This window comes from Opisthocomus hoazin, chromosome 2 (assembly GCF_030867145.1).
Source record: "Opisthocomus hoazin isolate bOpiHoa1 chromosome 2, bOpiHoa1.hap1, whole genome shotgun sequence".
In the NCBI taxonomy this organism is placed as follows: Eukaryota; Metazoa; Chordata; class Aves; order Opisthocomiformes; family Opisthocomidae; genus Opisthocomus; species Opisthocomus hoazin.
In genome coordinates, this window is record NC_134415.1 from 46,234,244 (window position 1) to 46,249,957 (window position 15,714).

The window sequence follows — 15,714 nt, forward strand, 5'->3', positions numbered from 1 at the left end:
ATACAGAGTTTTAAATTTTGCTTGGTTGTGGCATGGCACAAAATCCAAGAACTCTGGGACCAAAAGACCCCGGAATAGCTGGGATCAACTGTGGTGACAGCAGCAGAACAGGGCAGCAACATGGAGCATTAGCCTCCCCCATGCCAGGTCTCCCACATCGAACCAAAGACTGCTGTAAGTTAACCTAGTTAAGTTTTGGTCTGAACCAGAAATTGTCTTCCCTTGTATAATTACTGAGAAAAGTTACTCTTGTGATGGGTGATGTGACAGTCAGGGTCAGGAACATAGGTGAGATGAGCAAACAGTGACTATTCCAGCTCCTCTCCTGATACACTCAGCAGTGGAACAGCCCATCTTACTGCACCTTTTTGTAGATTGTGGAACATCTTACTTCTCTTTCCAAATGCTGGACCCATCCCTGGAGCTGGCATTGGTAAGAGGAGAAGCCAGGGCTGCCACCTGTTGCCCTGCCCATCAACAGCAAGATTATCAGATGATTATCATCCACTCTCCTCATTAAACCACAACAGAGCAAGGCCAAGCAAGGGAATAGGAACAAGGCTTATTCCAACTGTTTTCTCGTATAGGAATTCCCCCTGCTTGACCTCAGGGATTTCAGCAGCCTTACATTGCTTTGGGAGAGTTGCTTTCATGCTCTTAGCTGTTCTTTGTGCAGATTACCCTTCCTTACACTAAGTAGCACTGAAGTCAGCAAGCATCTTTGAAACCCAGATGTTTCTCCATCAGGGCCAGGGTACATGTGCTTCTCTCTGCCTCAGAGACAATGTCACTTTCTGTTACGTGGTCTCCCTTCTATTTGCATTTCTTAAAGCTCCTGCAGTAAGACGTTGCTGAGAGCCAGCACCACCAGAAGAGCTGCCTCCTAGATACTGACGACATGAAATAACTTTCAACTGAAAATTCCTCCTTTATTTGCTGTTTGTGTGGCGAAGCATGTGATCAATATTTCAGTAGCCTCATGTAACATAAGATGAACAACACTCCAGAACATTTATTCCTTTGTCTTGAAAACTAAGAACTCACAGTGTGTAGTATCTCACAGGGGGTACAATTACAGGACGGATGAGAACAGATGGGACAAATGAAGGCAGTTTGTATTTTCATTGCTGTCTAACCTGCCAGCATGGAAGCTAACTGAAAAACAGCTCCAAAATTACTATCTTTTGTCTTCCCCCTCAGCTTTTTAATATTATGATCTGCGTATAAAGAACTAATCAAGAGAGAGTCAGAGCTTCAGTCATTACCAGGCCTGATGCCTCCCACTGAAAGTCATCTGGAATCCTCCCACAGGAGCTTCTATGTGTTCCAAGGCACAGCGTTAGACAAAGTATGTGTAAGAAAAAGTAGCAGGAATGATTTCAGAGTCCCAGGGCTTAATAGGAAAGAGACCCTCATAAGAAATGGTGATGAAAAGGGTGCAGCACTCCCTCCTCCACACGTCTCACAGGGTGCAGAAGTTGTAGGACTAGTAACAGAAGCTTTTAGGGAACAAACATTGCTAACCAAGTCAGTGACAAACTCCAAGGACCCCCAGAGCTGTCGGCTCTTCAGCTGAACTCCTGCCCACCTATGTGTCACTGGAAAGCTCACCCGCCTCTGGGGATCCCAGCCCTCACCCTGACCCACACGGTACTTGGGGAGCACACGCTGGGAAGTGCGCAATTGCTGGCCTGCCCCACCATCCCTTTTGTTACTTTGCCACATCGTAGGGTGAGGAGTGCCTTCCTCTTAGCCAGTAACCCTGAAATCACCTTCACCTCAAGTCAAGTTAAAGCGCAGATCCATACAAGAAGCCGGCATTTACATAAAAAATAAGCAACAGTTACAGTGTTTTAGGAAAAACTTCAGTGACAAAAATAAAAGAGAAAAAAAAGTGTCTATTGACACTGCTCTTACATCTGGAATGCTCCTCTCCCAATACCCAGCTAACCTGCTACAGACGCTTTCCTGGGATTGTTTTTCCATATAGCAGTCATCTCATTGCATTCAACAGAGAACTTCTTGGCAGAACACATTAGCTTTTATCACTACTCATCTTTTGTAAGCCCTGCTGACAGTTTAAGGGTATGTTCAAAGCTCTGGGCAGTTCACACCTTTCTTTGCTTAGTGCAGTCGCTTACATTTTTATCACCGCCATCCCATTTGTATTCCTGCATTACCTTGGTGCTCCTCCAAAATTGAGCTGTCAGCCAAAAAGAGCCCAATGATTTGAGGCTTCAGACCTTCGAATTATTTCCTCTGGTGAGTTTTATTTATCTCTAAAGACAGGGAATACTGTAAGTTTCTCTAATAGGATTTTGATCCTATTTATTTTGGAATTGCTGCAGTACCCTAATACCAGAGCAGCAGCCAGCAAGGCAGAGATGCTCTGCTCTTGAAGCCACAGTGCTTTGAAACATCCAGTATGACGTTCAGCTGTTGAAAAAAAGATGTTTTGCTTCTTAAATCATGAATCTTTATTAGCACTTTCAAAAAGCTGCCGGAAAGATGATCACTGTGAGAAAATAAATCAAGCATAAAGATCTAAATATCCCCCCCCAAATACTTATACACATATCCACACTTGAAGTGAAATACCAAGTACCTACACTTGTTATGGTCTGATTCCAGAGTTTCCACAATTTCCAGAGTCAAGTCATGCAGGTGTTCAGACAGCATCTTCAGTTATTTTTGTACTGGACTAAATTCCAGAACACAGGTGCTAGCGTTTCTAATGTACATTTAATGTGTGCTATGCTATAAAGTGAAAAAAGGAGAATTCACCTGGGCCTTAGGCCAAGACATAGGTGTCTCTGTTTTGGTTTCGGCTGCCGCCGGCAACAAAAGCGCCACACGGCCGCCCCTCCCCCCGCCGCAGTGCGGAGGAGAATGGAAAGAAACAGGCAGAAACTGGTGGGTCGGGATAAGGGCAGTTTAACAGAACAGCAGACAAAGGGAACAGTAACAACAACGATACAGATCAGGAGAAAATACGACACAAACTCGCACAACAGACCCGCTCTCCCGGACAGGACCAGCACCGTGCGCTTCCCAGCCGCGAGTGAGTCCCTGCTGCGCTGCCCCCCCCCCACCGGAACCCAGTGTGACGGCACAGGGTATGGAATACCGGGCTCTGTTTGGCCAGGTGGGGTCAGCCCCCACCCCCCGGCTGTGCTCCTTCCTGGAGTCTGGTGAAAATTAACCCTGTCCTGGCCAAACCCAGGACATTATCCACCCCTTATCCCATACCATCTACGTCATGCCCAGGTCCCCCATTGTCCAGTTGATCACCACCACTTCTCCTGTCTCCAGATATCATTCCCTTAGTCTATGGATCATCACTCTAAAGTGTCCATTGAGTTCATTTAATCCATGACTTCAGGCTCCATCTGTCGTAATGGTCTTCCGTGGCAGGAGAGGTGATGTGTGGTGATGGGCGGTCACTTGCTGCATCCGGAGCTCACGGCTGATGTATCTGGTGCGGCCCGGGCCCACAGTCTGCAGGAGATGTTGATCTTGATGAAGTTGCTGGATGCCAGTTGTTGAAAAACCAGGTCCAGTTCCATCATTGCTGTGCTCTGCTAGGTTTTCATCGAAAAAGTCCATCCTTCTTTAATCTGGAGAATTCTTACTATGCTACTACTGGTACAAAATATAACAATTATAACAGTGATAACAGACAGTGACAGGGTTATTTAACAATTAACTTTATACAATTTATTTATGGACTATTCTCCCCCAAAATCAAATCCCCATGAGGTACACATCGGACCTCCCCATCCTTCCGCATTACCCACCAGGTACACCCAGGTCCTTGAGCAAAAGCAATCCCGCGGACGGGCTTGCCTTTGCCCGAGGCAGGACTAACCCAAACCGTCTTCCCTAACATGTTCCGCATGTGCACTACAGGGACTTTATCTCCTTCTACGGGGCGCTGAGGTTTTGACAGGGCAGGACCAGCCCGGTTGGTGGACCCTCTGGTGTTAACCAACCAGGTGGCCTTTGCTAAATGAGTATCCCAGTTTTTGAAAGTCCCACCCCCCATTGCTCTCAAAGTGGTTTTTAGCAGCCCATTGTACCGCTCGATCTTTCCAGAGGCTGGTGCATGGTAGGGGATGTGATACACCCACTCAATATTGTGTTCTTTGGCCCAGGTGTCTATGAGGCTGTTACGAAAATGAGTCCCGTTGTCCGACTCAATTCTTTCGGGAGTGCCATGTCGCCACAGGACTTGTTTTTCCAGGCCCAGGATGGTATTCCGGGCAGTGGCATGGGGCACAGGGTAGGTTTCCAGCCATCCGGTGGTGGCCTCCACCATTGTGAGCACATAACGCTTGCCTTGGCGGGTTTGTGGCAGTGTGATGTAGTCAATCTGCCAAGCCTCCCCATATTTATATTTTAACCATCGTCCTCCAGACCACTGAGGCTTTACCCGCTTGGCTTGCTTGATTGCAGCACATGTCTCACATTCATGGATAACCTGTGCGATGGTGTCCACGGTCAAGTGCACCCCTTGGTCATGAGCCCATCGGTATGTCACATCTCTTCCTTGGTGGCCCGAGGTGTCATGGGCCCACCGAGCTATAAACAGTTCACCCTTATGTTGCCAGTCCAGATCCACCTGAGCCACTTCAATCTTAGCAGCTTGATCTACCTGGTGGTTGTTTTGATGTTCCTCAGTGGCCCGACTCCTAGGGACGTGGGCGTCCACGTGACGGACTTTTACAGCCAACTGCTCCAGACGGGCAGCAATATCTTGCCACAATGGGGCAGCCCAGATAGGTTTGCCTCTGCACTGCCAGTTGTTCTTCTTCCATTGCTGCAGCCACCCCCACAAGGCATTGGCCACCATCCAGGAGTCGGTGTAAAGACAGAGCACTGGCCACTTCTCTCGACTGGCAATGTCTAAAGCCAGCTGGATGGCTTTCACCTCTGCAAACTGGCTGGACTCACCTTCTCCCTCGGCAGTTTCTGCGACTTGTCGTGTAGGGCTCCATACAGCAGCCTTCCACCTCCACTGCTTCCCCACAATGCGACAGGACCCATCCGTGAACAGGGCATACTGTTTCTCATCTTCTGGCAGCTGGTTATACAGTGGGGCCTCTTCAGCACGTGTCACCTCCTCCTCTGGCAATGCTCCAAAATCTTTGCCTTCTGGCCAGTCCATGATTACCTCCAGAATTCCTGGGTGACTGGGGTTTCCCATTCAGGCGCGCTGGGTGATCAGCGCGACCCACTTACTCCACGTAGCATCGGTGGCATGATGCGTAGAGGGGACCCTCTCTTTGAACATCCAGCCCAGGACGGGCAATCGTGGTGCTAGGAGGAGCTGTGCTTCAGTGCCGACCACTTCTGAAGCAGCTCGAACGCCTTCATATGCTGCCAGAATCTCTTTTTCAGTGGGAGTATAGCGGGCCTCGGATCCTTTGTATCCCCAGCTCCAGAACCCCAGGGGTCGACCTCGAGTCTCCCCTGGTGCTTTCTGCCAGAGACTCGAGGTTGGGCCATTCTTCCCAGCTGCGGTGTAGAGCATGTTTTTAACATCTTGCCCTGACCGGACTGGACCAAGGGCTACGGCATGAACTATCTCCCGTTTAATCTGTTCAAATGCCTGTCGCTGCTCTGGGCCCCATTCAAAATCATTCTTCTTCCGAGTCACGTGGTACAGAGGACTTACAATCTGGCTGTAATTTGGGATGTGCATCCTCCAAAAACCCATAACACGCAGGAAGGCCTGTGCTTCCTTTTTGCTGGTTGGTGGACACATAGCTGCTATTTTGTTGATGACATCCATTGGGATTTGATGGCGCCCATCCTGCCATTTTATTCCCAAAAACTGGATCTCTTGCGCAGGTCCCTTGGCTTTACTTCGCTTAATGGCGAAACCGGCTTTCAGAAGGATCTGAACTATTTTCTCCCCTTTCTCAAAAACCTCCTCCGCTGTGTCACCCCATACAATGATGTCGTCGATGTACTGCAGATGTTCTGGAGCTTCACCCTTTTCCAGTGCAGTCTGGATTAGTCCATGGCAAATGGTGGGACTGTGTTTCCACCCCTGGGGCAGTCGATTCCAGGTGTACTGGGTGCCCCTCCAGGTGAAAGCAAACTGTGGCCTGCACTCTGCTGCCAAAGGGATGGAGAAGAATGCATTAGCGATGTCAATTGTCGCATACCACTTGGCTGCCTTGGACTCCAGCTGATATTGAAGTTCTAACATGTCTGGCACGGCAGCACTCAGTGGTGGTGTGACTTCATTCAGGCCACGGTAGTCTACTGTCAGTCTCCACTCTCCAGCAGATTTTCTCACTGGCCATATGGGACTATTAAAGGGTGAGCGAGTTTTGGTGATCACTCCTTGACTCTCCAGCTGGAGGATCAGCTGATGAATGGGGATAAGGGAGTCTCGGTTGGTACGATATTGTCGCCGGTGGACCGTTGTGGTCGTGATTGGCACCTGTTGTTCTTCAACCCTCAGCAACCCCACAACGGAAGGATCCTCCGAGAAACCAGGCAAAACAGACAGCTGTTTAATTTCTTCCATCTCCACAGCAGCTATGCCAAAAGCCCACCGATACCCCTTTGGGTCCTTGAAATACCCTCTCCTAAGATAGTCTATACCAAGGATGCACGGAGCCTCGGGGCCAGTTACAATGGGGTGCTTCTGCCACTCCTGCCCAGTGAGGCTCACTTCAGCCTCCAGTACACTCAGCTCTTCACAGAATCACAGAATCACAGAATAGTAGGGGTTGGAAGGGACCTCTGTGGGTCATCTATTCCAACCCTCCTGCCCAAGCAGGGTCACCTAGAGCAGGCTGCACAGGACTGCGTCCAGGCGGGTCTTGAATATCTCTAGAGAAGGAGACTCCACAACCTCCCTGGGCAGCCTGTTCCAGTGCTCCGTTACCCTCAGAGGGAAGAAGTTCTTCCTCATGTTCAGACGGAACTTCCTGTGCCTCAGTTTGTGCCCATTGCCCCTTGTCCTGTCACTGGGCACCACTGAAAAGAGCTTGGCCCCATCCTCCTGACACCCACCCTTCAGATATTTATAAGCATTTATTAGGTCCCCTCGCAGCCTTCTCTTCTTCGGGCTGAACAAGCCCAGCTCCCTCAGCCTCTCCTCGTAGGGGAGATGTTCCAGTCCCCTCATCATCCTTGTAGCCCTGCACTGGACTCTCTCCAGTAGCATTTCATCTTTCTTGAACTGGGGAGCCCAGAACTGGACACAGTACTCCAGATGAGGCCTCACCAGGGCAGTGTAGAGGGGAAGGAGAACCTCCCTCGTCCTGCTGGCCACACTCTTCTTGATGCACCCCAGGATCCCATTGGCTTTCTTGGCAGCCAGGGCACACTGCTGGCTCATGGTTAACCTGTCGTCCACCAGGACACCCAGGTCCCTCTCCTCAGAGCTGCTCTCCAGCAGCTCCACCCCAAGCCTGTACTGGTGCATGAGGTTGTTCCTCCCCAGGTGCAGGACCCTGCATTTGCCTTTGTTGAACCTCATCAGGTTCCTCTCTGCCCAACTCTCCAGCCTGTCCAGGTCATGCTGAATGGCAGCACAGCCTTCCGGTGTGTCTACCACACCTCCCAGTTTGGTGTCATCAGCAAACTTGCTGAGGGTACACTCTAACTCTTCATCCAGGTCGTTGATGAAGAAGTTAAACAAGACTGGGCCCAGTACTGACCCCTGGGGGACACCACTTGTCACCAGCCTCCAACTAGACTCAGCGCCGCTGATGACAACCCTCTGAGTTCTGCCATTCAGCCAGTTCTGTATCCACTTCACCGACCACTCATCCAGCCCACACTTCCTCAGCTTCCCTAGGAGAATATCATGGGAGACTGTGTCGAAAGCCTTGCTGAAGTCGAGGCAGACAACATCCACGGCTCTCCCTTCGTCTACCCAGCCAGTCATGTCATCGTAGAAAGCTATTAGATTGGTAAGGTATGATTTCTCCTCAGTGAATCCATGCTGACTACTCCTGATAACCTTCTTTTCTTCCACTTGCTTGATGATGGCCTCCAGGATAAGCTGCTCCATCACCTTTCCCGGGATGGAGGTGAGGCTGACCGGCCTGTAGTTCCCTGGGTAAACTTGGCTCTTGGGACCCCCCTGTCACTCCCGAAATGCAAATGGACTCTGACCCTTTGAACTCTGATGGCATTGAGGTACACTGTGCACCAGTGTCCACTAGAGCTTTATACTCTTGTGGATCTGACGTGCCAGGCCACGGAATCCACACCGTCCAATAAACACGGTTGTCCCTTTCCTCCACCTGGCTGGAGGTAGGGCCCCTCTAATCCTGGTCAGAGAATTTGCTGCTCAGCTGCTGTAAAAATGACGTGGAGGTCGCCTCCAGAGGATCAGAATCAAAATCAAACTGTCTACCTGGTCTGGAGAGCTGGCTGCTGGAAACTGGAGCGGCATTTTTCCTAACAGAATCCCCTTTTGTAATTGTTTTACCTCGCAACTCACACACTCGTGCCTCTAGACTCGAGGTAGGTTTTCCATCCCACTTCCTCATGTCCTCTCCGTGGTCACGCAGGTAAAACCACAGGGTGCCCCGTGGTGTGTAGCCTCTGTATTCCCTCTCCTGAGCAGAGAAACGCTTGCCCCTAATAGCTGAGATGCGGGCCCGCACAGGTGGGGAGTAGGACATATCCTCTTTGAATTGCTGGAACTGCCGGGACAATTTATTCACAGCTGAGACAAGGGAGGAAGAGAGGCTTTCTTCATATTGCCGGAGTCTGACAGCCACCTCATCCACTGCTGGTGCCTCTTTACCTTTGCAGTTTACTACTGCCAGAGAGTTGGCATATGAGGAGGGTGCGCTCCGCACAAACTTCCTCCACATAGATGCTGTGCACTGGACTTCATCTGGGTCTGTGGGTAACTGGTCATCGTCTGGTTCATTATAAACCAGCTCCCGCACAGCTAATTCCCTCAAGTACTGAATACCCCTTTCCATATTGGTCCACTTGTCAGGGTAACATACAAAATCGTCACTGAAGGGGTACCTCTCCCTCACGCCTGACAGAAGTCTCCTCCAGAGGCTGAGGACTTGGTCCTTCTTCCCAATGGCCTTGTCAATGCCCCCATCCCTGGCCAGGGATCCCAGCTGCTTGGCTTCCTTGCCCTCTAATTCCAAGCTGCTGGCCCCCTTATCCCAGCACCGCAGCAGCCAGGTGACAATGAGCTCACCTGGGTGGCGGCTGAAATCTTTCCGCATGTCTTGCAGCTCACCCAGGGACAGGGACCGGGTGATGATCTCTGTCTCTACCTCCCGCGATGACCCTGGCTCATTGTCATCCCTCCCGGAGCGATCTGCTCTCTTTGCGTCTTTCTTTAGTTTTACAGGGGCGTCTGCTACTGGCACAGGTTGGTCATTGGGCTCAGCCGCAATGCCTGCAGCTGGAGCTGGGGCTGGAGCAGCTGCTGTGCCCGCTGGGGAAACCGAGGCAGACCCTGCAGCTGTGGCAGCGGCGGTGCCGGTTGGGGGGGCTGTGACTGCCTGCTGGGCTGGAGGGGCTGCAGGGCCAGCTGGCGGGGCAGCGCCAGTCGCAGCGCCTGCCGCTTCGTTTCCCCCCCTTTCCCCTTTAGGGCACTGAATCAGGTTGAACAGGGCTCGGTAGGCATGGGCCAGACCCCAGCACGTTGTGGTGATTTGTGTCTCTCTGGAGTTCCCAGGGTGGCAGCACACTTTTTGCAGATATTTTACCAGATTGTCCGGATTCTGTATTTGTTCAGGGGTGAGTTTAAAACACACCGCGGGTGCCCATTGCTCTAGACACCTGCCCATGCTGTCCCACACACCCAGCCACTCACAACTATCCAGCCCCGGGGCAGGTCTCTGCAGGATGTTCTTAATGACTTGTTTAACCCTAAACAAGACCCAAAACCCATTCAGGGGGCAGGACAATAGGAGAGTGCTGGCCTGAGCATCCCACGGGTACTCGAAATTCTCAAAAGCCATTAGAACCAGCTTGAGGGAGAGAGGGGGGGCAAAAGAGTGGGGGGAGGTATCCCCTTCGGTTTTCCACACAGATTGGGTTTGATTATTCACAAATTCTAAGACATAGGATCCGAGGTACGGAAATGACCACAGTGCCGCATGCAAATACAAGCCTAATTTCATGCACAGTGATGTTATCATGTCGTAAGTCGATATCGTACAGTAGAGCAAAATTATCATCCTGATCTTTTTCCCAGCGATGATGAACAGCACCACAGGGAATAAGTACAACAAGTACGGATTCAAAAACCACAGCCATCTGATCAAAGACAGAAACATTTTTACCGGCGACTGTTTAACTAACACAGTAAATACTTACAACAAATTATAACAAAAATCTATGAAAGCAGTTTTAACACCCGCTGCTCAGCCTTGCTGTTATCCCCGCCCCACGCCTGGGCACCAATTTAAATGTTTTGGTTTCGGCTGCCGCCGGCAACAAAAGCACCACGTGGCCGCCCCTCCCCCCGCCGCGGTGCGGAGGAGAATGGAAAGAAACAGGCAGAAAACTGGTGGGTCGGGATAAGGGCAGTTTAACAGAACAGCAGACAAAGGGAACAGTAACAACAACGATACAGACCAGGAGAAAATACGACACAAACTCGCACAACAGACCCGCTCTCCCGGACAGGACCGGTGCCGCCCCCCCCCCCCCCCCCCCACTGGAACCCAGCGTGACGGCACAGGGTATGGAATACCGGGCTCTGTTTGGCCAGGTGGGGGCAGCCCCCACCCCCCAGCTGTGCCCCTTCCTGGAGTCCGGTGAAAATTAACCCTGTCCTGGCCAAACCCAGGACAGTCTCCTTGTTGGTGGCAATAGCAAAAAATCTTCAATATTACACAGAACAGGCAGGGAAACATCTGCTGTGCCATGTCTGCAGCACCTATTTAGTAGGACCAGGAAGAAAGACGAGAAGGGCCTGAATGATATATTTTCCAAAGAGGAAAGTAATCCACCAAGGCAAAAGACTGCAAGACTAATAATCCAGCCAACTCACACTACAAATTGCTAGCACAAAATAGCTACTGTACAAATGACACTCCTTGCGGGAGAAATAATGAAATGCTTTATGTTAAAATGATGTTATCTGTTGTTGGGACTCACCACACAGTCCCATGCCTTGCATCACCTGCCTTTCCTTGCATCCAGCTGCACGTCACCACTTCGCTGGCAGAAGAGATTTCATGTCAAAAAACGACTTCACCCTTGAGCTTCCTAATGCTAGAGGTGTTTTGCAAATAATTCAACAGCCGGCCTTGGGACAAGGACAAACAGTCTCCCTGCGGCAGCCAGCCTCTCTGCCATTGTCCCAGAGGAAACCATGGAGCCCAACAGGAGCACCAGGGGCGGGCTGGCTGGCTGGCGGCACTCGGAGGGTGAAATTAGACCCTGGGGGAAATGGACGGAAAAGCAGCCCAGAGAGCTTGGGACGTCCCCGTGTTAGTGGTGCTTGCCTTGAAGCACGACTTGTGCTTCAACTCACATAGACAATTTTGAGCGTTTTCCCCCATTTGCTGGCACTGTCGTTTCTCTCCTGTTAATTAGTAGGCTGCTCCTTCCAGTCAGGTCTATGAACAATTATGTTTCAGTTCAAGTCTAACAGGCCTGATACATACCACACTGCTGCACAAACGCTCTGAGGATGGCTACGAGGTTGGGTTACACACAGATCTTGTAATTCCCTTTTTGCGGCCAATGATTCTGGTAAAATTTAGGGGTGAAACAACTACACTGTACTGCTTTCCATGGGAGGGAATGGAGGGCTGGCAAGAAAGCAAGCCAGCAGTAAGCACCTGCGAAAGGCCGTGACACCCCTCCCGCTCCTTCCCTGCGGCCCCACGGAAGGTGCGGACACCGGGCACTGCTCCCCTCACGCAGGCAAGAGGCGACGAGGTGAAGCTGGCGCACCCAGCCCGGCGACCCTCGGCAGGGGCCGGGCTCCTGCCGCCGCGCAGGGGACCGCCGTGCCAAGCCCGGCGGCCGTTCTCTCCCCCCGCCCCGCCGCCGCTCACCACCACCCTCCTCCCGCGCACCGGCGGCCTCACCCCGCCGTTCGGAGGCGGAGGGAAGCCCCGCAGAGGGCGGCCCCCCCGCCCAACCGCCCGCCGCCGTTGCCAGGTAGACGACGGGCAAACATTGAGGGCGCGGCTCCGGCCGGCGGGGCAGACGGCGCTGAGGCGGAGGGGGCCCGCGGCTCTTCAGGTGAGTGCCCGGTGAGCGGCGCGCCGGGGCTGCGGCCTGGCGGGCCCGCGCCCGGTCGGCGGCGAGGCCGGGCAGCAGCAGGCCGCCGGCAGCGGGCCCGGTGGCGTGAGGGAGGCCGGGTGGGGAGGTGCTTCCCCAGCTGCCGCTGAGCGGTCGGGGCGGGGCCGGCGGGTCGTGAGGAGCTCAAGCGCAGGGCGCCGCCTGCTTCAGGTGGCTGGAAGAAACGCTCCGCGCTAGGCATCGGCACCCGCCTCCGCCTGGCGCCTCTCAGAGGCGGGCGGCGGGCTGGGAGTTACCTCAGTTTGTCCTGCTGCATCATCAGACAAGTCCTGACCACTGAAGGGTACAGTGGGGGTCAGCGCCAGCCCTGCAACGTATTCCCTTTCCAGCAGTTCCTCTCCTGTTAGAGCCAGTCTCCCCTGCAGCCCACCAGTTCCTCTGAGTTGCAGCCCAAGGAGCGGGACCCATCACCAACTTTATCCCTTACCTGGCCGTCGTGGGGCCCTCGGCGCTTCAGGCTCAGTGCAAGCGGTTGCACACCCTGCTGCTTGCTCCTGGGTGCAGCGGCACCTCATCACCAACCGCCTAGCAGCCCAGGGGCTTGCAGGGAGCCCGAGCTCTCCTCCCGGCTGAGGAGCAACCTCCTAGCAGCCCCTGTCCCCAGCACGTGTTGCTCCTACACCTGATTGCCAGGTGCTGGCCGGCCCCGAAGGCTGCCTGCTGCTGGCCACTTGGACTCAATTACATCCAGTCTGGATGAATTCTTAAGGGACTGAAAGTTGCAAGGCGAACTGGAGACCGAAGAACGCACATCTTCTGATCTAGTCCAGCCATGACTTCAGACTGTCTTTACAGCACTCGGGACTGGTCCCAGTTTCCCAGAGGGCTGTACTGGGGCTGAGATCGCAACACAAGACTGAAATCTGCTCAGTTGAGACAGGAAGCGCCAGGGAAGCCACCATCACCTGGTGCTAAGCTATGCCTCAGCCCAAGGCTGAGTTAACACCAAGAAGGGCTCAGAAGAGAAAACCCATCCTTAAAGGCCATTGGTTTTACTGGAATTCAATTTTAGGAGGATTTTGCTGCATCACTCCTATTCAACATTAGTCACAGCCAAAAATTCAGTGTAATTATTTGTAGAAAGCTGTAAATATAGTGTGGCACTGTTACCATATTGGTTTCTTTTATACCAGCATGTAGGGCTCATGCTTATCTCTATGGCCAGCATTCAAATAGATTAAATTTAGAAAGTGCTAAGCTGTTTTCTCTCACTAAAGATAAAACACATGAAAGTTTTGTTTACTGGTTTGTGAATAGCGATAATTAGAGGGATGTTTCCAACTTGAAATGTTGAAATTGAAAAATGTTGAAAACTTTAAAAAAGGAGTTACAAGTGCTTTCAGGCACCAGGCTTTGACAGAGAGTCAGCGAGTGAGAGCGCTGGCCACCAGACCTTACCTCTCTATCAGTGTAATTCGATCGCAGCTCAGAAAGCTTTGTGAGAAAACAAGAATCTGATTAAAATGATTTCCTTAATACTAGGTGTACCAGGAAAAGGGTGAATCTGAATTTGAAAGGAGTTCATGCTCTCCGCCAAAATGATGATACAAGCTGGCAGAATGAAGGTAGTGATTCTGTTGGTGTTTGTCAACAGATAAAATTGTTGCCAAGCGGATGTTACAAGCTTGGGATTTATGATTATAGCTTCGTGAAGCCCTCCCCAGAGCATGACTATCTCAAAGCCATGTTACTGATCCCTCCTTTTCCATTAAAAGATCTGTTAGACGTTAAGTGATAAAAACTCTATGAAGTACTTATGGTTGGTAATATTTACTTAATGAAAATTTGCAGGATGCTGTAGTTATACTTTCATTATAGAAGCCTGTTTCACTTGCTTGTAACTTGACCTGACTCTGGGTAGAGTTTTATATACCATTTGTCTTACTTTGATTCTGTTACTGTAGAAACTTCTAATAAAATTTGATCCAGTCACTTTCAAGAAATACTGCAAAGAAATATTAACTGTTACAGTTAAAATGTTACGGTTGTTTTCATCTAAATTGTTGGTCCTTAATGCTTTGAAGCAAAGACTTTAAACGTGGTAGGATCTCTCTGGTGGTTGAATTGCGATAACAACATACTTCACCATTTTGATGAAAATAATTTTGCTTATGTTTACGGAAATAATTTTGTTACTGTGTGTAAAGTATTAGAAGAATGTCATGATAAGTATCTCAAAAGCACTAGGAAAAACTGATCAGGCTGAACTGGGCCTAAAATTGTAATGGAGAGTAATACATTACCCTGTGAGCAAAAAAGGAAAGCGTGCAGTAAGTGTAAGGTGTGCTGTCAATCTCATGTCCTGAATGGGGCAAGGGTTGTAGGGAGCAAGTAATACCTAATCACGTACTTGTTTCACTGTAGTTTCAGACTTGTTTTGCAAGTGTGTCGTCTCACCCGCTGGGAAACATGGCATTCTGGGACACACTGATTCTGGGTGCTGGTACTTCAGAGACTGAGTGTAATGTTTGTGCCAGATGTAGCACTAGCGCTGTTCTGATCTCAAGGATAATCCATAAAATAAATCCAAATCCATATGCATTGAATATTATATCCATTTGTGCCTTCATCAAATGTTACTAACAGATTTTTATCAGCTGCCATGCTGCTCATGTTCTGTAGCATTGCTAAACTATTTCCGTGGAGAGTGTTGTTTCTTCAGTGTTTACAGCTTCAGGGGGGAGAAAGAAGAGAAGAAAAGGCAAGTTTTGATCCTAAATGAGTTCCTGAAAAAATACTGTGCAAGGTCCAGGTGCAAATAATGAATTACAGTGGGAAGAAATTCTCCCATTTTTGGAAATGAACCCAAATTCCTTACTGCTGCAGCATGGTGGGAAATGGAACAAAAGTATGAAAGAACATTTAAGCTTGTCAGCTCTATCTAAGCATTTTAAAAAACATTTATTTTGCTGAATTTCAGTGCTGTAAATACTGCAAGAGCCTTCCCTGCAGTACCTTCTTGCTGCTCTTCCTCACAGCCTCTGCAGAGTTTACACCGCTTCTTTGCCTGTGCTTACAAGTCAGAAAAAGCTTACTGTATTGAGGCTTTGCTCAGAAATTACTTCCTAATGTTTCAGGCTCTAAAAGCTAGACTCCATAGGGGACTCTAGTTTTAACTTCTACCAGAGCATTACCGAGAAGCAGCCTTATTTCTCAACTCTAAACTTTGGGACTGGAGTGCTGCTACAGTTGTAACCCCTGTCAGTAGAAAAAAAATCTCTGCATTTATTCCCTTTCACAAGACAATATACCACAAGAATCACAACATGGTAGAGATGAGATGAACAAGCCACAAGCAATAGATTTAAGTTATTGCTACTTAATGATTTAATCGTGCAATGTAAGAATATACTTTGTATATGTTCAGAATGAGTGTTGTATAAGACCTACACAGAAAATAATTTAGCATTTAAGCAATGCCATTTTTAAACGAGAGAAAGC

General features: G+C 50.2%; 1 protein-coding gene across 2 annotated transcripts in view; it reads left to right on the forward strand.

The window, feature by feature from the left end:
- The window catches only part of ANKEF1 (ankyrin repeat and EF-hand domain containing 1), a 33,409-nt gene that overhangs the window by 1,249 nt on the left and 16,446 nt on the right, over positions 1-15,714 (forward strand). The window contains exon 1 of one of the 2 annotated variants that reach the window (XM_075413484.1): positions 12,141-12,213. The exons of the other annotated variant lie outside the window; for it this stretch is intronic. The gene's annotated coding sequence lies outside the window, so the exon portion shown is untranslated. Of the gene's footprint in view, positions 1-12,140; positions 12,214-15,714 lie in introns of those variants that run through there. 2 annotated transcript variants of the gene reach the window in all.